General features: G+C 42.1%; 1 non-coding gene across 1 annotated transcript; it reads right to left on the bottom strand.

Annotated features, from left to right (window-relative positions):
• Positions 1-2,916: 2,916 nt before the first annotated feature.
• On the bottom strand, positions 2,917-2,988 carry TRNAA-CGC (transfer RNA alanine (anticodon CGC)). The gene has a single exon. It is a non-coding gene; the product is annotated as a tRNA-Ala (tRNA).
• Positions 2,989-24,181: the final 21,193 nt, after the last annotated feature.

The raw sequence follows: 24,181 nt of genomic DNA, 5'->3' as shown, positions 1-24,181 counted from the left end.
GCAGCACTGAGGTTTGCGATGCAAGATGGCGGATGACAGCTGTCACAAAAGCATGTGGCTTTGTTTACTGATTCAAATCTCGCGCTAGTGAGGTTAAGTTGGCAGCCCTGAGGTTTAGGCCCGTCAAGATGGCGGCAGTGAGGTTAGCGATGCGTTGTTGTCGTTGACAGCTGTCAAAAAAGCATGTGGCTGTCAAAAAAGCACGTGGCTTTGTTTACAAATTCAAATCTCGCGCTAGTAAGGTTTAGTTGGCAGCACTGAGGTTTAGGCACATCAAGATGGCAGCAGTGAGGTTAGCGATGCGTTGTTGCCGATGACAGCTGTCAGAAAAGCACGTGGCTTTGTTTACAAATTCAAATTTCGCACCAAAATTTAAATTTCCCGCGGGAGGAGGAAGAGGCCCCTGGGAAGGCTCCCCAGGAGGAGGAGGTCGAGGAGGCCCCTGGGAGCCGGAGGTGGAGGTGGCCGCCGAACTGTCCACTTCTACTGATTTTTAGGTGTTTACATGTTATTTTACTGCCTAAAATAGACTTTCAAGTAGGTTCTAAAATATATTTAGACAGCTTCAATTTTTACGTGGGTTCGAATTCCCGTCAGGAAGTCGTAAAATGTAAGAAACGATATTTCAACTTCCGGAGATGCATAAGGACCTGAGGTTCACTCTGCCTACACCAAAAATGAGTACCAGGTTGATTCCTGGGGGCAAAGGCGGCTGGGTGTAGAGATAACCACTCTACCCCATCAAGTGCCGAGGTTACGGATATTTGAAGCCTTTACCTTCCACCCCTCAAAGGGTCTTCATGGCCTGTATGGATATGACTATGCTTTAGCTTCACTTGTATGTATTTGAATAGGCATCAAATAAAAAACATGTTACTGGGCGAGTTGGCCGTGCGGTTAGCGGCGCGCAGCTATGAGCTTCCATACGGGAGATAGTGGGTTCGAACTTCACTCTCAGCAGCGCTGAAGATGGTTTACCGTGGCTTCCCATTTTCACACCAGTCAAATGTTGGGGCTGTACCTTAATGTCACGGCCGCTTCCTTCTCACTCCTAGGCCTTTCCTATCCCATCGTGCCGGGCTGAGTGGCTCAGACGGTTAAGGCGCTGGCCTTCTGACCCCAACTTGGCAGGTTCGATCCTGACTCAGTCCGGTGGTATTTGAAGGTGCTCAAATACGTCAGCCTCGTGTCGGTAGATTTACTGACACGTAAAAGAACTCCTGCGGGACTAAATTCCGGCACCTCGGCGTCTCTGAAAACCGTAAAAGAGTAGTTAGTGGGACGTAAAGCAAATACTAAAAAAATGTTTATTTTGCTAAATTGATAATAACTTGTTAGGGAGAAATTTAAAACGAATTTCACTCACCTCTTTGCTGCAAACGTCACAGAATATGATTTTGCCTTCCGATGTGAAATGGGAAACTCCTGTAACCACTTTTTAACTAAAGACGACTTGGAACATGGCACTTTCGGCATAATTCATAGTGTATAGTGCACTACTACACTCAATTTCAAGGCCGTCTCGCAATCAATAACCTGCGATATCTCCCAAAGTGGCACGTATTCCCTATCGTGTATTTGGTATAACATTGAATAAGACGGTAATTCAGATATAAACTATGTTACTGAATTTTGGAGGATGAACCGCATATGGATAAGCAGATTAAAGCTTTCGGGGTTAACTTCAATGCTTCAGGCAAACCTCGCTAGGAACAGCATTTGGTAAATACTTTTCATGACGGAACATATATGCATTTAAAGGCTGAATCCGCGAAGTTGAACCAAAAGGAATAATTGCTACCCCTTGTCTTTACTCGTATTTTTATCTGATTTGTAAGTTGCCGTTTTTAAGGATTAAGTAATAACACCAAAAGTTTTCTTCTTATATGGTTACCTGAGAATCCCTGTGCATAAATCTCTCCTCTGTTACCGCTCTCTTAAATCCGTAACTCACAGCATCACAATTTAGTGAGGTACATTTCATTCTTTCAATATATATTTGTCCTGTCCGGCTGTCCTCAGTTATTATCCCACCTTCTATTAATGTCAACTTTCTTAACTGTATTAATTTCTTCCTTCATTTCTCCGTATGTATGTAAGTTATAATCCCAAAACCTGGGCACTCTTTACTTTGAGGAAAAAATCCATGCTGTTCAAATGTGTAACTTTTGGCCCCCAAAACATCGAAATATGAAGGAAATTTTAATGACGGTGCATATCTTCCGTTTGGCTTAACGGTAAGTCGCATCACAAAACAAATAGGACAATCGTTACCCAATTTGGAGAGATCTACATCTTTGGTCCTATGCCTTTTTGTCGCATCTTGATCCCTTATACGTTAGATAGAGCTGCATTTCTCAATTATATTAAAATCTCTCCAACTCGATTGTCCAAGGCATTAAGAAAAGGGGCCTGTCGTTTTATTGAAAACTCCCGTTCTCGATTGTGAATGACTGTAGGTAAGTGAGCCTGCCGTTATAGTAGTGACTCCCAAACTCGATTTTGAATGGCAGTATAAAACTTGGCCTGCCATTATCGCCAAAGTCCCCAACGCGCATCGTCTTTTTCATTTCGAGAGCTTATTGTAGACACCGAATGTAAAACATTTAACACCTGAAAATTCCGAGGTCTACTGATTACATCTTGGAAGTTATTCTGAAAGACACAGCAAGACAAGAGCTATCAGAATTAACGGCTACTGAATTTACTCCATGTCTCAAACCATATTCGTGTTGGCTCAACATTCCATCTCTTTTGAGTCTGAGATGTAATACCTACGCGAACGCGATGTGCGATCCAGCCAATTAAGTAACTTACTTTGCAGAAGTGAACATTTTGGGCACCCATAGTTCTTTACGTTTAAGTTCTCAGATTGTTCGGAACGAGTTTCGCCGCGTAGCACTTGACAAAAATTCTTGGAGGTGCTGGGGTTTGAACCCAGGACTTTCCGCATGCGAAGCGGACACTCTACCACTGAGTTACACCCCCATGCTTCTTTATTGGTATCATCTCCAATGGTATTAGTACAAGTAGTAAGTCAATAGAAGAAGTCTTTTTTTTTTTTTTTTTTTGCTAGGGGCTTTACGTCGCACCGACACAGATAGGTCTTATGGCGACGATGGGATAGGAAAGGCCTAGGAGTTGGAAGGAAGCGGCCGTGGCCTTAATTAAGGTACAGCCCCAGCATTTGCCTGGTGTGAAAATGGGAAACCACGGAAAACCATCTTCAGGGCTGCCGATAGTGGGACTCGAACCTACTATCTCCCGGATGCAAGCTCACAGCCGCGCGCCTCTACGCGCACGGCCAACTCGCCCGGTAGAAGAAGTCTATCATGTACTGTATATACTTGCACCGTTCACGAACATTGTTCAGACACTCCGATAGCGGTAAGAGACATCCAATTTAATATAATATTACTCACTGCGTGTGCAGTAATTTACGTAGAAATCCGTAAAAAAAGGTAGAATACCGTAGCGAAGCAAGGGCACTTTTGCTAGTCTGATATAATGCAGATTGTCTGTCCGTCTGTCCGTCCCGCGTTTCTTATACATATACTATATACCGTGCAACCAATCTGAACCAAATTTTTGTATATTGACAATTTAGTACCCTGTCTACAAGAAATGTTAACATTCCTAGATTTAGGTGCTTTGGCCAATTAACATAGGATAATATAGGCGATATATCGAATCTGTCGCACAATGACGAGACAAAGCTCGTTGTATGCCTCACAATGCGAGACCAAACCTCGGTAGGTCCCTACGGGACCGTAAACCATTTTTTTTTGCTAGTTGTTTTACGTCGCACCGACACAGATAGGTCTTACAGCGACGATGGGATAGGAAAGGGCTAGGAGTGGGAAGGAAGCGGCCGTGGCCTTAATTAAGGTACAGCCCAAGCATTTGCCTGGTGTGAAAATGGGAAACCACGGAAAACCATTTTCAGGGCTGCCGACAGTGGGATTCGAACCTACTATCTCCCGAATACTGGATACTGGCCTCACTTAAGCGACTGCAGCTATCGAGCTCGGTTAAACCATTTTTTGAGTCCCTGAAAGCAACCGTTATGGAGATATTGGCATCACACCACCTCCGCTCTAGCAATCGGGTGAAGAAATGACGGCCGTAACCGTGGCAACGTCAGCTCAAGGATTCTGCAGTAGAATACAGGCCTGGTGTTCGAAGTAGACAAGTGCGTGAGTGTAAGCGAGGCCGAGGAGAGATTCTGCTTCTAGATTTTAAACTCACAGCTAGCGTTAATCTGCTGAGTTACTTATTGTTCCTGGAACCACATTTCTATACTCCTATCAGCATAATTATTGCGAATAGCACCGATTTTTAAGAGACACCCTTCATGGTTACTGAATCCATATTTCCATACTACTATCACTATAATGATTGTGAATAGCACCTAAATGTTACTTACTCTATTTACAAGAGATTATGTGAGCTGTAAGCCTACATTCGGGAGATAGTGGGTTCGAATCCCACTCTCGGCAGCCCTGAAGATGATTTTCTGTGGTTTCCCATTTTCAAACCAGGCAAATGTTGGGGTTGTACCTTAATTAATGCCACGATTACTTGCTTCCCACTCCTAGCCCTTTCCTATCCCGTCACCGCCATAGAACCTGTCTGTGTCGGCGAGAGTTAAATTAATTTGTAAAAATAATTGTAAATATTTTAAACTCATAAATTGGTACACATATGACTTACTGTCTGGAGGAAAGCACTGTGGGGGGAAGCCACTCCTAACACCAAAAGGAGTGGAGGTGGAGAGGGCTGGCATATAAAAGTAATCTAAAATAGTGTTGAATCCACATTTTCGGTGTCTTTGAGATGAACAGTGACTCTCCAGACGGCGTTTAAGACCAAGTTTAGCCAAATCAGCACGGAGTGAGAAGGGGTGAAAAAGAATGTCCAAATGATCGAGGTTATGGATGTACGTGTGTATGTTCCAGCTCTCAACCAAACTTGGTACACATATGACTTACTGTATGAAAAAATACTGTGGGGTAAGACACCACTAGCAGTCCAAGGGGAAGGGATGACATATAAAAATAATAATAGAAACCCATAATGGTGTCGAATCCACAGTTTTGAGGGAGCTCAGATGAACAGTCATGCTCCGGATGTTGTTTTAAGTCCAATTTCTGCCCCAGTTGGCATGATGGTTGGGAAGTGTGAAAAAGAAAATATCCAATATGACAGAGAGAAGTGTTGATTCCATAGTTTTCGGTGTCTCTAGGCTGACTCGTGACAGTCCCTGTGACAGTTTGAATCGTGTACAACTTATCTTCAGCGAGAAGCGTAGATACTAGAGTTAACATTTACTTTTGTCCGCCTCTGTGGTGTAGTGGTTAGCGTGATTACCTGCCACCCCCGGAGCTCCGGGTTCGATTCCCGGCTCTGCCACGAAATTTGAAAAGTGGTACGAGGTCTGGAACGGGGTCCACTCAGCCTCGGGAGGTCAACTGAGTAGAGGTGGGTTCCATTCCCACCTCAGCCATCCTCGAAGTGGTTTTCCGTGGTTTCCCACTTCACCTCCAGGCGAATGCCGAGATGGTACCTAACTTAAGGCCACGGCCGCTTCCTTCCCTCTTCCTTGTCTATCCCTTCCAATCTTCCCCATCCCCCGCAAGGCCCCTGTTCAGCATAGCAGGTGAGGCCGCCTGGGCGAGGTACTGGTCATTCTCCCCAGTTGTATCCCCCGACCAAGAGTCTGAAGCTCCAGGACACTGCCCTTGAGGCGGTAGAGGTGGGATCCCTCGCTGAGTCCGAGGGAAAAACCGAACCTGGAGGGTAAACAGATGATGATGATGAAAATTTACTTTTATTATTTGTTTCAAAGAATCAGTTAATTTCCAAACAATCTGAGGTGCCACAAGGAAATAATTTAACGCGAAACTAAATAACTTAAAATTATACACAGAAAAATATTTCTAAATCTACAAAAGAGTTGGTAAACTATAAATCAACGTCACAATAAAGAAATCTTAAAGATTATCTTCAAAAAGGTAATGTAAATCCTAAAATGAAACATTAAAAAATGTATCCGAACAGATCCGGGCACTACAGCTAGTAAAATATAAACCCATCAAAACTGAATGCCACATACAAAATTCTAGCCGGTGGGCCATTTCAAGTACATAATTTGGATAATTATACACTCTACTAAGATTATAAGAAAATAAATGGAATCAGAATCGGTGTATCGTACAGGTAATTCAGTGATTTCACCGAATTGATTGGCAATGTCCTCGATTAAGAGAATGGGCTCGCAAATGCAATTTTCCCTAGTTAAAGTGGCCTGTGTTCAACCCGAACTTGCTGTACATGAATGAAAGTCTAGATTGAGTTGGTGTATCTTACATGTAATCTGGAGGTAATTAACATGTAAATGTGGCTATCGTTTCTGATTTAGAGAGATGGTAACAATGGCAGAAACATATCCACATATAAAGTCAAAATTTTGTTTCTTCGCTATGCAATTCTACACGCCTTTTCTGATAATTTCCAGCATATACACACGGTGTATGAGGTACTAGGAAGGGTCGTAGAGGCATTTATATGGTCAAATTCTAATTTGAACATGTTGTAAGGAAGTACAAAACAAAACCCATAAAATAGACAACATATTGAAGTTGTCGAAGATGGACGGGCACAGCTCATTTTACGCCTCTCACTGAGAGAAACATTACTTGGTGAGTTCCTAAGGGACCCCGAAAGCAACATTTTACGGTCCTAAAATCAACTGTTGACGAGATATTTCCAAACAGTTCTCCGCTCTTGAAAAATTGTCAAGAAATTGCCAGCCGTAACCATGGTAACACCAGCTCATGATGAACCGTTCAACTTTTCCTCTAGCTCTGTAAGAGGCAGTGCCCAAAGAATGGCGGGGCTAACTTCAATAACTGAGTATTTTGTGGTACCACCTCTCGACGTTCTTAAAAAAACGCTTCTTAAAGTCTTCTAGGCCTGCTGTGATAGCTTACATTGAAGTTAATTTTCCAGAGAATGAAATGCTAGATTTATCACAGAGCAAAATCCAGCTGTACGATACCCACCAATTCAATGAATGTGTATGGAATTATTATTTTCAGGAGCGGATTACTAGCTTCAATCATATCTTCAAACATAGCTCTGCATTCCTGTTTACCGAGCTCGATAGCTGTAGTCGCTTAAGTGCGGCCAGTATCCAGTATTCGGGAGATAGTAGGTTCGAACCCCACTGTCGGCAGCCCTGAAAATGGTTTTCCGTGGTTTCCCATTTTCACACCAGGCAAATGCTGGGGCTGTACCTTAATTAAGGCCACGGCCGCTTCCTTCCCACTCCTAGCCCTTCCTTGTCCCATCGTCGCCATAAGACCTATCTGTGTCGGTGCGACGTAAAGCAAGTAGCAAAACAAAAAAAAAAAGCATTCCTGTTCGTTTCTTATTTCTAAAACGATGCCTTTAATTCGTACTTTCTTGACACTATTTATTCCAACCAGCAGAGCCTTCGCTTTGGTCGTAGACTGCAGCAATTGGAAAGTCTGCTTCGAATGTTTCACCTCTACTTCATCATTAGGGGAAATCATAACTACATGCTTAGTAGCAGAAACTGCTGCTGGTTTATGAGATTACAGGGCGAGTTGGCCGTGCGGTTAGAGGCGAGCGGCTGTGAGCTTCCATCCGGGAGATAGTGGGTTCGAATCTTTCTTCCAAAACTCAGGCCTTTCCTATCCCATCGTCGTAATAAGACCTATCTATGTCGGTGCGACTTAAAGCCACTAGCAAAAAAAAGAAAAGACGGTTATGAGAGTGTACATCAGCGTAACGAAGCTTTCGTGAAGACTATAAACGAAGCTCAAGAACAATTGCCGAAAGTAGCAGGAATAATTTTTCTTCCGGGGTTGGTACTTTGAGGAATTTATACATATACGCTACTAATAATGTGACACGTTAATATTGTTTATCCTACGGTACTGGGTTAATTATTTTGCAGTTAGATCGGATGTAACGAATTTATATCAATAATTTGCAATAAGTTGATAAAGTTACCAAACTGCAGAGAAACAAATACAACTCAATGTGTATTTGTGATGAATTTTCAGGTGTTTGATGATATAATATTGCATCTATTACCACAACAGTTCATCTAATAAATGTCATTACCTCGAAACTTTGCAATACATCCGTGGGGACATTAATGAACAACATGAACAAATAAGGAGTAAAAAATTTCGTTCTTAATTTTGGAATTAAGACATTGCGAACCATCAAACTTTCAATGGAATGGGTGTGCCTGCATGATATGAGACAGTCTCCTGATGCGTCCTGGTCCAGGTGAAACTTTCAAGTGAAACGTGGCCCCATCTATATATTACTCTCTTCTTATTTATTTCCATATTTCGATTTTTCTTCATTTTTCCCTGAAGACTGCTCGCATACCCCACTGAAATTCTCAGGCGTGCCCCGAGGGGTACACCTACCATAGTTTGAGAACCACTGGTTTAGATGAAACCGTGAGTGTGAACGTGCTTAGGCAGTGTAAGGCGAATGAAGAAACACAGATAACATGTGAGAATAACGAGCATAGCCATAAAAAAATGTCAGAGAAAGGGAGGGTAACTTTGGAGGGGACGATTAGATTCAGTTTTTAATTATGTCAACGAAAGAGACTTCAAAAGAGTCCACGATGGTAGCTGCAGAGGAAGTGTTTTGGAGGCAGTTGGCATATTCTTATAGGCTGAAAGACAACGCAGTCTATTTTGAAAACAATGTATGTATGCAATACAGGGTGGTCAGAAACAACGTGAAGCAGGCGTTACAGGGCTGGTCATCTTCTTCTTCCTCCCACACCTGTGGGGTCGCGGGTGCGAACTGCGTCGCACATGTGGATATGGCCCTGTTTTACGGCCGGATGGCCTTATTGACGCCAAGTCTATCTGGAGGGATGTAATCACTATTGCGTGTTTCTGTGTTGTCGTTAGTGTAGTGTGTTGTGTGAATATGAAGAGGAGAGTGTTGGGACGGACCCAAATACCCAGTCCCCGAGATAGAAGGATTAATCAGAAACGATTAAAATCCCCGATCCGGCCTGGAATCGAACCCGGGACCCTCTGAACCGAAGGCTGGCCATTCACCCACCGAATTGGATCGTTAGAGGGCTGGTCATACTGATAAGTAATTTGAAAGAAATAATTTGATAGCTCACATCGTTGCCATTTAACCATTTGCTGAAATTTCCAATCAGATCACTTCGCGGGCGGTGTTGCTAAACCTGTACGTAGCTTTTAAGGCCGGCATGAAAGCTCCAGATAGAAAAATGAAACTTCGCCAGAGGAGGGGTTTGAATACCGACCTCGGAGCTGACAGGGTCGCGCCAAAGCAACTAACACTGGCTGAAAGCAACGCTGTGTTTGTGTTTGATGCTGATTTCTCAGCATGGCTCTCAAGCCGTTCTTAAATCAAGTGCAGATTTAACAAAGTCGATATGAATTCGCTCGCAAAATGATCTGATTGGCTAACTTCAGCAGCTAATAAAATGAGAAAGGTGCGAGATGTCAGCATAACGCTCATACAGCCAGTTCACGTTGTTCACGACCATTCTGGATATGTTATAATCACCTCAACTACCGCGTGCACGATTCTCATTTGACGCCATTCAGCTTTGACATATCATTTTGCTCTACTAGATGGCAGAGAAGCTGGAACTCTGTTGGGTCCTCAATGACGAAACTGCAGAGAACTGCAGGGAATGAAATGCTAGATTTATCACAGAGAAAAATCCAGCTGTACGATACCCACGAATGCAATAGCATTATTAATTATTATTATTATTATTATTATTATTATTATTATTATTATTATTATTATTATTATTATTATTATCATCATCATCATCTGTTTACCCTCCAGGTTCGGCTTTTCCCTCGGACTCAGCGAGGGATCCCACCTCTACCGCCTCAAGGGCAGTGTCCTGGAGCTTCAGACTCTTGGTCGGGGGATACAACTGGGGAGTATGACCAGTACCTCGCCCAGGCGGCCTCACCTGCTGTGGTGAACAGGGGCCTTGTAGGGGGATGGGAAGATTGGAAGGGATAGGCAAGGATGAGGGAAGGAAGCGGCCGTGGCCTTAAGTTAGGTACCATCCCGGCATTCGCCTGGAGGTGAAGTGGGAAACCACGGAGAACCACTTCGAGGATGGCTGAGGTGGGAATCGAACCCGCCTCTACTCAGTTGACCTCCCGAGGCTGAGTGGACCCCGTTCCAGCCCTCGTACCACTTTTCAAATTTCGTGGCAGAGCCGGGAATCGAACCCGGGCCTCCGGGGATGGCAGCTAATCACGCTAACCACTACACCACAGAGGCGGACATTATTATTATTATTATTATTATTATTATTATTATTATTATTATTATTAATTATTATTATTATTATTATTATTATTATTATTATTATTATTATTATTATTATTATTATTATTATTATTATTATTATTATTATTATTATTATGAAAAGAAGCCATTAGATAAGAAAATTATGACTCCTTTCCACTTATAGACAAATCTATCAGTTTGCTACGAAATATGCTACAAAAAGAAGGAATGACTAATTCCATGCTATTATACCTTTTCAGTGTGTGTCTCACCTCTGCATCCGATTTAATTCAATTAGCATAAAATTATACACAGTCATAATCTTATGTGCATATCTGACACTATTTCACGAAGAATCATTGCACAAACAGTAGAAGCATGACACTTTCTTATGGCATGCGTTAGGTAATAAATAAGCAAGTTACACTTTCTAACGACCTAGGGACATCGTGTTGTTGGCGATATTCCCGGATCTGTACGCGTAATTCAATTCATATTAATTTGTATTCGTCGTTGAAGGCCAACTACACCTGACTTTGTAGACACTCAAGCAGTTGTCTGCAATTTCATGATGGGTTAAGAATTCTCGTATGAGGATGAGTAGTGGTCTCTTTGAGGAATGTTAATCATCGTATTAATTGACGTAGGATATGTTTATCATTTCATTTCAGTGCTGAGTCCCCCGGTGAAAGTCGTTGTGTGCCAAGAAAGTGTACACCAGACCTCCTCTAACAATTTCAAAACTGTAAAATCCAGCAAAGGTATATACACACACACATATATAAAACTTAATTACCTTCGTTCCGTTCTCAAAGGCTTACGAAAAACGTCACATAACCGTACTGAAAATACTAGACTCCGGATTTGTACTTAGTAATAGGTTAGAATGTAAACGAATTTGATTATTACGAAGTGTCGTCTACCCGTTATTCCATTATGTAGTGAGAGTAACATAAATTCTGGGTTCCTGTTGGGCCGTACCCCTAAAGTTTATTCAAGGATCATAACATAACCGTTGTGAAGGGTAGACTACACTTGTTACCAGCTTCAATAAGTATGCATTGTTACCTATACTGATCAGCCAGAACATTATGACCACCTACCTAATGTCCGGCTCCATGGCTAAGTGGTTAGCGTGCTGGCCTTTGGTCACAGAGGCCCCGGGTTCGATTCCCGGCAGGGTCGGGAATTTTAACCATCATTGGTTAATTTCACTGGCACGCGGGCTGGGTGTATACGTTGTTATCCTCATCACGACGCGCAGATCGCCTACAGGAGTCAAATCAAAAGACCTGCACCTGGTGAGGCGAACATGTCCTCGGACACTCTCGGCACTAAAAGCAATACGCCATTTCATTTTTACCTACCTAATAGCCGCTACGTCCACTTCTGACTCGGACAACAGCGGCGACGAGTCTTGGCATGGAAGCAATGAGGTCTCGTTAGGTCGCTGGAGGAAGTTAGCACCACATCTGCACACACAAGTCACATAAGTCCCATAAATTCCGGGGAGCAGGACGATGAACTCTGACGCCACGTTCAATCACATCCCAGATGTGTTCGATCGGCTGAAGATCTAGCGAGTTGGGTGGAGAGCACATCAATTGCAACTCGCAACTGTGTTCCTCAAACCACTCTATCACACTCCTGGCCTTGTGACATGGCGTATTTTCTTGTTGAAAAATGCCGCTGCCATTGGGAAACATGATCGTCATGAAGGCGTGTACGTGGTCTGCAACCAGTGTACGATACTTTTCGGCCGTCATGGTGCCATGCACGAGTTTCACTTTTTTCTCACTGGACCCATGGATGCCCACGTGAATGTTCCCTCGAGCATAACTGAACCGCCGCCAGCTTGTTTCTGTCCCGCAGTACAGGTGTCAAGGAGCTGTTCCCCAGGAAGACGACGGATTCGCACCTTCGCATCGTCATGATGAAGAAGGTATCGGTGTTCATTAGACCATGCAACGCTCTGCCACTGCGCCAACGTCCAGTGACGATAGCCACGTGCCCAGTTCAGTCGTAGTTGCCGATGTCGTGGTGTTAATATTGGCACATGCATGGGTGGTCGGCTGCGGAGGTTCATCCTCATGAATGTTCGGTGCACTGTGTGTTCAGATACACTTGTACTCTACCCAGCATTTAAGTCTGATGTTAGTTCCGCCACAGTTTACCGCCTGTCCTGTTTTAGCAGTCTGCTCAGCCTACGACGTCCGACATCTGTAATGAGGGGTGGCCGCCCAACTCCCCGGCATTTGGACGTGGCTTCACCTTGGTTTCGCCACTTGTTGAAGACACTCACCACAGCACTGCTCGAACACCCGACAAGTCGTGCAGTTTCCGAAATGCTCGTGCCGAGCCTCCGGGCGATCACAATCTGCCCTCTATCAAACTCAGGTAGATACATTTCCTATTCAACACACGGAGAGCATGCTCATTGATACTACATGTAGGCTACCGTGCGTGTGTCTGACTAGCAGTCATTCCTTGTCAGGTGATGCTGTTATCGCCTGGACGGGTTTATATCGATAGTAAGTAGGTGGTCATAATGTTCTGCCTGATCAGTGTATTACTTACTGCCTATAAATCAGGAGTCTAGTCATTACTTTCCGCTAATTTATTAGAAATCGTCTCTGACTGGTTGAACTCCGCTTCATAGTAATGTAAACACGAATATTCAGAGATGTTATGAATCAGCGTACACCAAACTTAACTCTGCTGAATGGTTGCTCCACCTGAGTGCAATACTGTGGTTCCGTACCAATCTACACCAGAAATGGCATCTCTGCATTACCAGCTCAAACATCGCCGCCATCGCCACTTTGACTAACGTATAGGTTTAAAAAATCCATATCCGACAGATAAATATTATCCGTGACCAGAGGACCATGTTTACGACTCTGGTAGCTTAGTGGACTGTTCACTGCTTCAAATAATATTAATTGTCATGTTTTATTACCACATAACTCCATGTACACACCTCTTATATATTCCATAGCACTACACACAAACAACAAACCAAAAAATTCCCTGCAAGCGACAAATATGGGTGAATTTTACGGTGACGTATCGGAATTCTTTATAATTAAATGTTTCTTTTAAAATAAGTAAATTCATCTCCTACATATAGCTCGGAGAATGGATAACCTCGAACGTTAGTGAGGACGTAGCCATGAAAGCCAGGTGTTCCAAACTGGAGGGAACTTTCCATCTCTGTAAGAACATTTACAAGTCCAAATCCCTTTCCGTTCGCCTCAAACTTATACACTATGAAACCGTAGTAAGACCTTCGGTGCCGTATGATTCAGAATGCTTGAATGTGGTCAAAAAGGGACAACTAAGGAATTTTGAACTGAAAGAACAGAAGATGCTGAGAATAATCACGGGCCCCATTAAGGAGGGAGGGGAATACAGAATCAGGCATAACAACGAGCTTTACCAACATTTATAGAGCATCATATCAACCATGTGAAAGAGGAGACTTACCTTCTACGGTCACACAGTCAGAATGGACAAAAGAGACTGACCTCAAGAATCTTCAACACCATTTCTAGAGGAAATGGGACAAATGCTAAATGGACGAAACTGGTTCTTAAAAACCTATACCGGGCGAGTTGGCCGTGCGCGTAGAGGCGCGCGGCTGTGAGCTTGCATCCGGGAGATAGTAGGTTCGAATCCCACTATCGGCAGCCCTGAAAATGGTTTTCCGTGGTTTCCCATTTTCACACCAGGCAAATGCTGGGGCTGTACCTTAATTAAGGCCACGGCCGCTTCCTTCCAACTCCTAGACCTTTCCTCTCCCATCGTCGCCATAAGACCTATCTGTGTCGGCGCGACGTAAAGCCCCTAGCAAAAAAAAAAAAAACCTATAATTTTTAAAAATTGATCCCAAGGATATATTCAACAGGGATCAATTTAGAATACTGATCAAAACATCCGACACTCTCCAGTCACTGACAGCTAAAACATTACCGGGCGAGTTGGCCTTGCGGTTAGGGGCGCGCAGCTGTGAGTTGCATCCGGGAGAGAGTGGGTCCTAACCTCAACGTCGCCAGCCCTGAAGATGGTTTACCGTGTTTTCCCATTTTTACACCAGGCAAATGCTGGGGCTGTACCTTAATTAAGGCCAGGGCCGCATCCTTCCCACTCCTGGGAATTTCCTATCCCTACGTCACCATGAGACCTATCTGTGTCGGTGTGAATTGCAAAATAAAGAAGATAAAACATTTCATCCTGGAGTGGGAGTGAAGTGGAATGAGAAAAGGAAAGCGACCCACAGTGCAAAGATAAGGATTACTGGGCTAAGAAGGAAGGTCACCAAAGTTAGTAACCACGTGGTCCAAGGGACCTCAACGAAGAAGTAAATTCACCATATCATGTAATAAAATATTGTACGCAAGAGCCACTAAAGTGATAACTTCACGCTACTCGTTTCGAAATTCCGTCCGATGCTGAATCTCACTCGTAACTTTCTGTACCTGTTGCGTAAACAACTATCCTTCAGTTTACTGTATCTCAGAGGCTGGAGCCACCCAGGCTCGGTTCGATTTTTGCCAGGGTTTTAAGGTCGGATGCCCTTAGTGACGCCAGGTGGGTTTTGAAATGAAACTCTCAGCCCAGGATCGACCGGAAAACGAACCTAGGCCTTCCGGGTGAGAAGCCAGCAACCAAACCACGGAGCTAATCATATTGTAAATAGGAAGTTCAAAGAGCGTACCCAATTGAATTTCAAGGTCAGGTGGCGCAATAGTGAGTGGTTGTGGTGAAATAACTGCTGTGAGATTGCGATAAAATTAGAATAACTGGGGACATGATAACACATACTCCGAGATTTCGTTCGTTTCGTGTACGCAAGGAATACCGACATTTGTAATAATATTTGAGAGAAAACTACTTGATTAGATACGGAAAAAGTGTGAAATACTTGTAAACGTTGTGAACATTTACGGGTTATATAAATATCTTAATTTAAAGAAGGTTCAACCCTGCCTCAGAAGGACATAAATATAAATAATGAGCCAAAAGCAATTGTAGAACTTGTGTTCTTGTAGGTTAGAAATCTAGGAATCCCTGACTGTCACGGCCAGTAAAGGATGTATCTGAGAAAAAAGGAATGGTAAAATGGAAGCATGTGTATGTGTGTAATTGTGTCTCATGTTAAAAAAACTGGAATCAGTAACTAAGTACAATAAACGTGTGTAGAATCATAGTTTAACATGAGTACGTTCTTGTAATGTGTATTCAATTCTCCATACTGCAATAATTACTAACTCTCTTACATAATGGCGACCGCGATAGGATGGGAAAAATTAAGGAAAAAAAGATTGCAAGGGAGACGCATGTTTACGCGGGTTATCAGCCAAGTGAAACAAAATCTACTGGAAAATACCGTAGATAAAATGGAATTGGAGTCGTCGTTCGACGTTTTGGAAGATAAGGCAAACCATCTCTTCAAACTGGATGAAGAAATCCGTGAATCTTGGTTACGAGAGAGCAAAGCAGAAGAGCAGGCCTACCAGAAAGACTACGATGACGCAGAAACCTACAGACATGAGTGTATTATCATCAAGATAAGATATGACAATGTTATCCAGGTTCATTCTGTAGCTACAGACCGGGTCTACGAGATAAATAGTGCCATAGTACAATCGCCTAACTGAAATTTCCGTCTCCCCAAATTGGTGCTTACGAACTGACTTGGATTTTGGGGTCAGTTTAATAAAATTGATGTCGACAAATCTTTAGATGACGATGATAAATTTCAGTATCTTTTACAATCGATGGTACCACGTTCGAAAGCTGGTGGAAAGTTTCCCTCCATCAGGCGCCAATTATCGTCATGCTATTGAACAGTTGAAATCTTGCTTTGCAAAGGATGGACTTCTTATTGAAATTCATGCACGTGAGCTTTTGTCCCTTGTTCTAAATGAAGCTACTAGGGGAGAAAGTATGGCACTGAGCACTTTACATGATAAACTGGAAACTCTTCTGCGAGCGTTGGAAACTTTAGGAGTTACCCAGGAGAAATTCGCTGCAATGTTATACCCTTTAGTGGAATCTTCATTGCCAGAAAAAGTATTGTTAGTCTGGGAAAGAGCACGAAATAACAGGAGTGAAGCACATGAGCAGGATATTCTAGCTAGCTTACTGGCATTTTTGAGGTTAGAAGTTGAAAGTGAAGAACGCTTCCCGCTCGCTATATCTGGTTTCAGCTTAAGCTTTGATGTTAAGAGTTCTGCGTCAAAGATTGATAAAGTACCCACTGCTGCATGCATTTTATCGAGTGAGAGTAAGTGTTCTACTAAGGATGCGTATTTATGGTGTGATAAATCATCGCATACTTTTGTAGAGTGTTTTAATGCCAATAAGTTAACTGTAGAAGCCAAGAAGAATTTGCTAAAGCAAAAGGCAAAATGTTACATATGTCTTAGAGCAGGGCACAACACTAATAAATGTAAATGTTTCGTGAAATGATTGATCTTTGATAAGTGCCATGTTACAATAATGTGTCCACAGTTATGTACGGAAGTAAAACAAGTGTCCGACAACACACCCAGGGACTTGCAAACCAATGGAACAGACAGTTTGCTATACCGACAGGGAGAACAGACATTGCTACAGACACTTATCGTAACTATAGTCACTGGTAGAACGGCATGCTTGGCAAGGGTTATTCTAGATTCCGGCTCATATACCCAGATAACTCAACCTGAAATGTTTAGGGGTAGAGATATTGTCATAACCTCTTTGGTGGAGGCGAGTTGAGGAAGCGGGAACATAAGGTCTACGATTAGGAATTACGAAACTTAGACCAGAAATTTGAATGTTCAGTGACGGTGTTGGATCAAAGTAAAATATGTAATTTTGTTCCTCGACTGAAAAATCGGAAAATATTACCACAGTTGAAAGAAGCGAACATCACACTCACAGATCAAGTTCACAATGCACCAGACATTGAAATCCTATTATGAGCAGATGCCCTCGGTTAATTTTGGACTGACAATACCATGAAAATTCATTATGATATTATGGCAATTGAGACATGGTTAGGATGGACCATCATGGGTTTCAGGAAGAATATGAAAAGTGTACAAGTGCTTGGGCTCACTAATGTGAATTTCAGTTTATGGGATCTATAGGAACTAGTCATCATAGGAATTCAAGACCAAGCAGAGCTGAAATCGAAGGCACGAATAGAAGAAGATAGTTAAGAATTTTTGCAGCTATCTGCATATGAAGACAACGGATATGAAGTCTGCTTGCCATGGAAGGAAGGATATCATGAGTTAACGGATAATCGGACAACGGCTGAGATAAGACTACTGTCGGTGACAAGACATCTTTTCATAATTGATAAGCTTAATGAATGTTGTGAAGGTTTTGTTGATTGAAGGATGACATCACTGAAATGGTTCCAGATGCAGAAGAACTCAGATCAGGATATTTTCTCCCACATCATGCTGTGATAAAGGAATCAAGTGAGACGACAAAGATACGTCCAGTATTCGATTCCTCTTCTCGAGGTACTCGAGGCAACTCGTTGAATTCTTGCTTGGAAACAGGACCAAATTTAATAGAATTGATTCCTAATCTACTACTTCAGTTTAGAAAGAATGCAATAGGAGTTAGTGCGACATAGCCAAAGCATTTCTACAGATCAGCGTAGCACACAAGGATCGACAGGTTTTGAAATTTCTCTCATGGGAAAGCTGTGACTCGCGAGAAGTGATAACATTAAGACGTTGTAAGGTGGTATTCGTGATTGCACTAAGTCCTTTCTTGCTAAGTGCTACTCTTAGCCATCACTTGGAACAGGTATCGGAGGAAGTCAATGAAAGAGCTGAAAACTGCGTTACAAGTGCTGGTTCTGAGCAGGAGTTGAGAAAATTCGTCAAAGAAACAAAGGACCTGCTGTCCACTGCAAAATTTGAGATCCGAGGATGGACTAGTACACAACTTCATAAGGACGCAGAAAAGACTGGAAGCAGTAGAGTACTATTGCTGGGACTACTATGGGAAACTAACGCGGATGAGATTTTCTGTGATGTCGATACTATAGGACTCACTAGTAACCAAATTACAAAACGTATGCTGCTGTCCATTGCTCAGAAAGTCTTCGATCCTCTCGGTTTTGCTAGTCCAACGATGTTAGTGCTGAAATTGCTCCTACAGTAAACTTGGAGATTAAATGCCACTTGGAATGGAGAATTGCCGACAGAGATATTGGGAAAATTTCTGGCATGGCTGAGAAATGTACATTGACTTGGGAAATGTCGGGTAAAGCAAAGATTAACAGAGGCCACGATTAAACCAGAAACAGTTAGCCTACATGTTTTCAGCGATGCAAGTAAGAAAGCATACGCTGCTTGTTCTTTTTTTGCGTACAGAGCATGATGGGAAACCGTGCGTATCGCACAGGCCAAGCAAGAGTGGCACCTTTAAAGGAAAGGTCTCTCCCTCGACTTGAACTGATAGCAGCCCTTATTGCATGAAGATTGTTCCGTGAAGAAGAGATTAGGAATAGAAGGATGTAAGACATACTGCTTCAGTGATTCGTCGGTCGTTCTCGCATGAATAAAGAGAAGAAACGATTGGAATGCATTTTTCAGTAACAGATGCAGAGAGATCAGACAAAACACTTCTCCAGATGAATGGTACTACATTCCAGGTGCTCTCAATACGGCCGACTTGCCTTCCAGATGATGCGATGCAAAGGTTTTGTTCCTCAGCCGATGGTGGGAAGGCTCTGGCTGGCTTCAGGAGGAGAAAGAACAATGGCCGCAATTAAAGATACTTACTCCAGAACAGGATGTGAACAAGGAAGAAAAGAAGACGACTTTGCGCACTGTTTCCAGCAGCGACTCAAGATTCAGTGGTAATATTAATTATTTTTCCAGTTATGTGAATATTCTAAGAATGATTGCTTGGATACTGAGATTTCGACACGATTGAGCCAGTTCGAGCAAGCGAACAGGAGATCATTACTATGAAGAAGTAGAGAATGCGGAAATAACGCTGTTACAATTCATCCAATTAGAGCACTTTAGAAATGATGAACCAAAACCCTGAAGGCACGCCGGACGTTCAACAACATGGGCTGATCAGAGTCCGAACAAGATTATTGCTTAGCAATAAACCAGACGAATTTAAGCACCCAATACTTCTACTGCATTACGACGTCATAATCCATCGAATGGTATTTGAGAAGCAGTGCCAAATGCAGCACGCTGGCTGCCAGATAATGATCGCCAACATCAGGGAGAAGTTCTGGATTATTGGCATCAAGAGATTGGTACGAAACATAGTGAGTAAATGTGTGATTTGTTGACGATATCAACGCAAACCGGCTGAAGCCCCTTCTTCACCATTACAGAAATGCCGTGTTAAATGTGCAGCGGCATTTGAAGTGACTGGCACTGATATGACAGGTCCCTTATCTCTGAACTCTGGAGATAAGGAATGGATAGTGCTATTCGCATGCTCTGTGTATCGAGCAGTGCACCTTGAGTTTGCCAGGTCCCTATCCACAGAATGCTTCATGTTGGTCTTGAGGAAATTTATTGCCAGAGCGGGGAATGCACAGGTCATATGCACTGATAACGGCAAGAACTTTGTAGGTGCGAGCAACGCCTGAAACCACTGAATTGGCAGGAAATAATTGCTATGTCCTGCGTACAGAAAATCAAATGGATATTCAGCCCTCCGGCCGCACCATGGTGGTGATGGGTGGGGGGGATGGGGGGAGAGATTGGTCCGCATGGTAAAAGAACTCCTGCGAAAAGTCCTAGGCAGAAAAGTTGTAAGTTATGAAGAGTTGGAAACCATACTTTGTGACTGGGCCACATTCAACTCTAGACCATTGATCTTCATAGAAAACACGACAGAGACTCTGACACCATTGACACCGACTATGTATGTACAAGGTCTACCGAGAAATGATGTCGTAGACGTGGATGAAATGGAAGCCCGCAGCCTGAACAGAAGGCTGAAATAGCTTCAGAAGTCCCGAGATTAATTCCGGCAGCGTTTCCGTAATGAATATTTGGCTATGCTGGTCCATCAGAGGGTGTAGAAGCAGGGAACTCTACAGGTGGGAGAGATTGTGATGATCGAGTCAGATGGGGTGAAGAAATTCAAATGGCCCTTCAGACGGGCGTTAAAAACCTACCCAGGAGCAGATGGCAACTTAAGTGGCGAGAGTAAGGACTGCTCATGGTGAAAGAATTAGGCTACTTCAACGTCTTTATCCTTTGCAGGTGTGTGCAACGATGAAGCAGCTGCTTGTGGAACCTGATTCTCCATTGGACGTCCAGCCAAAAGACTCCAAGGTGTCCGAGGTTGGAAAGAAGGTACTTACAACTACAAGATCGGGGCGTTGTGTGAAAATACCTGACAGGCTGTACTTGAGAGGAAACTAGAAAAGATTGAAATTCTGTGTTACTTTAAAATTGCAAGGTGGGAGGATGTGTAGAACTTGTGCTTTTATAGGTTAGAAATCTAGGAAGCCCTGACTGTCATGTGTAGTAAAGGATGTATATAAACTCTGAGAAAAAAGTACTGGTAAAATGGAAGCATGTGTGTGTGTAATTGTGTATCATGTTAAGAAAACTGGAATCAGTAATTAAGTACAATAAACGTGTGCAGAATCATAGTTTAATATGAGTGCGTTCTTGTAATGTGTATTCGATTTTCCATACTGCAGTAATTACTAACTCTCTTACAGCAATCGAACTAGTCCAAAATACCTGAAGCTGAGCGTAAGAGAGGGTACATACCAGGTAAGAAAGGCGAGGCGGCCGAGTGCCGCAAGCCGCAGCTGACTACTGTACTGCTCTTTTCTAGCCTATGGACTTAAATACGCCCAAAGCCATTCAAGAATGTAATCGAATCGGTGATTTGAAACAGTGCTATATTATATCATGTGTAAAATGAGAGTCCTGAAATCAGACTATTTCTAACCTAAATTCTACACATGCGCTTGTTTTCCACCCACGTGATGTATTCTATTTCCATCGATCGTAGTTCCGACACCTACCCCGCCCATTTTTGTATACTTACTTTTTTACATGCTAATGACGGAGTGAACAGCGTAGATAACGTGGTCCTTAGTATTATATATTTCCCGTTTAATGTATTTCTGTGTGAGAATTTCACTTGACTTACAGTCGGGCTGTTAAACTGAATGGCAAGCGTGACGGCCTTCGGTTCAGAGGACCTCAGGATCAGTTCTCACCTGCGTAGGAGATTTTTGCAGCGTTTGATTCATTCCGCGGAAAAAGGGTATATGTCAGTCTGAACACACCCAGCTTCATTCACATACTACACATTACACTACCAATCAGCACGAAATCGCATCTATTTTAACAATTTGATTTACGTCGCACTGACACAGATAGATATTATGGCGATGATGGGATATTATTATTATTATTATTATTATTATTATTATTATTATTATTATTATTATTATTATTATTATTATTATTATTATTGTTGTTAACAATTACATCGTAATTGGGAAATATTCCGGTGGCAATGGTCACTTACAGTATAATAAATAAAGTTAAAACATAATTACTCAACAACAACAACAACACGAGTACAAGAAGCAATTCCATTGAAAGAAAATATTACAGGAAGTACTATTACTTTAATATTATAAATCCAGCATCATCATATACAAATTCACACACAACTGAATTATTTCCAGTGCGTAACACTACGGTTTAGAATACTGTAGGTTGAGCTTAGCTCAACACTACAAGTGATAATAAAGTAAATTTAAAACACTTGGGGGCTGGTAGTTTGAAGGAACCGTATCAGCGGGTTTTAGCTTTCGTGTCTGTCTGTGTGTTTGTTTCACCATCATGGAAAAACGACTGATGGAATTTTTACCAAATTTCATGTTTGGAGTCTGCTCATCCGAAATCAGGTGTAGATATGTTTACGATTTTAAAATCGATTTATAGACAGGAGTTTATAGGAACATCAAGAGAGTTGTTACATGTTTTCTAATATAGTGATGATTTTCTGTAAAATCGTTGTTATTATTATTAATCGAAACGAATCGAATAATCGAAACGTCTCTTTCTTTACACCTATATTTTTCTGTGCATATTTTCGTTTCTTCTCCAAATGACGGAGACAATTTCTGTTTTCTATGGGGTTTATGTTCAGACACGAACAACGAACTTCCTCGCATCTCGACAGCGAGTCTACCGGTTTCCATGGCAACATCTCATGACCGGTTTCACCAAACTTCGTCAAAATGTCCTGATGAACATTAAAATTGACGATCAAGGCTTGACGATTCGTTAAAATTAGAAGCGTTTCACCAACAAACTTCGGATTTATTTGAGGTTTTGTGTGAAATGTTACGATTCATCAGAATAATACTTAGGAGTCCATGACAAATTAATATACAGTATGTTGGTATGTTGACATTTATGACTCGTTAGTAAAACAAACGAAGATTAGAAAACAATAGAATTCAGTTCCCGTGAGTTATGTTATGTTTTTCTATTGAATTAACTCATAATCAAAAGTTAGTTATTTAACCCTCAAATGGTGAGATGAAACTTCATGTACTGGGACGTAAATGGTGAGGTAGGGTCAAAACTGGCACCAACATAAAACATAATATACATGTTCTAAACGTGTGTGAAAATACCAAAGAAACATTTACAGTGAATCTCTTAGAAATTGTTACATATCACACGTGAATGTGTTAACAGATTTGGTATGATTAATGAGAAGGAATTGAAAGATAGTAACTTTTATCTTTAAGGAGGCCGATGATTTCAAAATTTATACCGATAAATCAATATAAAACCCTATCAGAGTTTAAAGATACAGAAGTAAGAAACATTTTTCGAATTTTCTTTGATTTTGCAAGTGGTGAAAGTACTTCACAATCTGTTCTCTGGACACTCGTGGCAAAGTACTGAACGGCAATTTTGTCACATTTGACGGCTGCAAGCGACACAGTACAGTATTGCTTAGTCTGATTCTGTTTCAGAACTCAGGATCATTATCCAACCATGTCTTGCATCGTAACCCATCGTAATCTTAATTTAGCACACTGTTCACAAAGACTGGAAGATCGGGATTAGTGGTAAAAACATTTCTTCGGGAGCTAAAACTAAATAGAATCATGTGAACTTAAATATTTGCACAAATAATTGAAGTTTATGGAGCCAAATTCGTAAAATACCTAAGGAAAGTATAGTACATTACACTTAACGCAAATGGTGAGGTGGGGTCAAAAATGGTACCACTATTACTCCAATATTGGGTAGAACGAAGACGGACAACATTAGTGAAGAACCACTTCAGACAAGAATTAACCTTCAGCTGAGGGTAAGGTACAACGAAAAGCAAGTGTTACGGAGTAAAGCGAGAAACGTGGTAGAGGTGTACAGTCTGACTGGTGCCATAATTGACCGCACCACACCATTTGAGGGTTAACATTGTTTTGAATAACTACGAAGAAGAATTGGACAATAAATAAACATTTTTTAAAAGAGAGAATTTCTTCAAAGAATAGAAGGCACTAATTATAAGGTTAGTTGCTAAAAACAAACATCTAATAGCAAAGAGAAGAAAAGGTGGTGTGTCTGAAAAAGAGAAGGAAAGATCTTAGGAACAATTAACAAAGACAAAGTCACCTCCGTACAGGCCGTGAAGACCCTTGGAGGAGTGGAAGGTAAAGGCTTCCACCATTGTTAATCGCGGCACGTGATGGGGTAGAGTGGTTAGCTCTACGCTCGGCCACCTTTGCCCCCAGGAATTAACCTGGTACTCATTTTTGGTGTAGGCT

Source organism: Anabrus simplex, chromosome 1, assembly GCF_040414725.1.
Source record: "Anabrus simplex isolate iqAnaSimp1 chromosome 1, ASM4041472v1, whole genome shotgun sequence".
NCBI lineage: Eukaryota > Metazoa > Arthropoda > Insecta > Orthoptera > Tettigoniidae > Anabrus > Anabrus simplex.
This window is presented reverse-complemented; position numbering and strand designations above follow the sequence as displayed.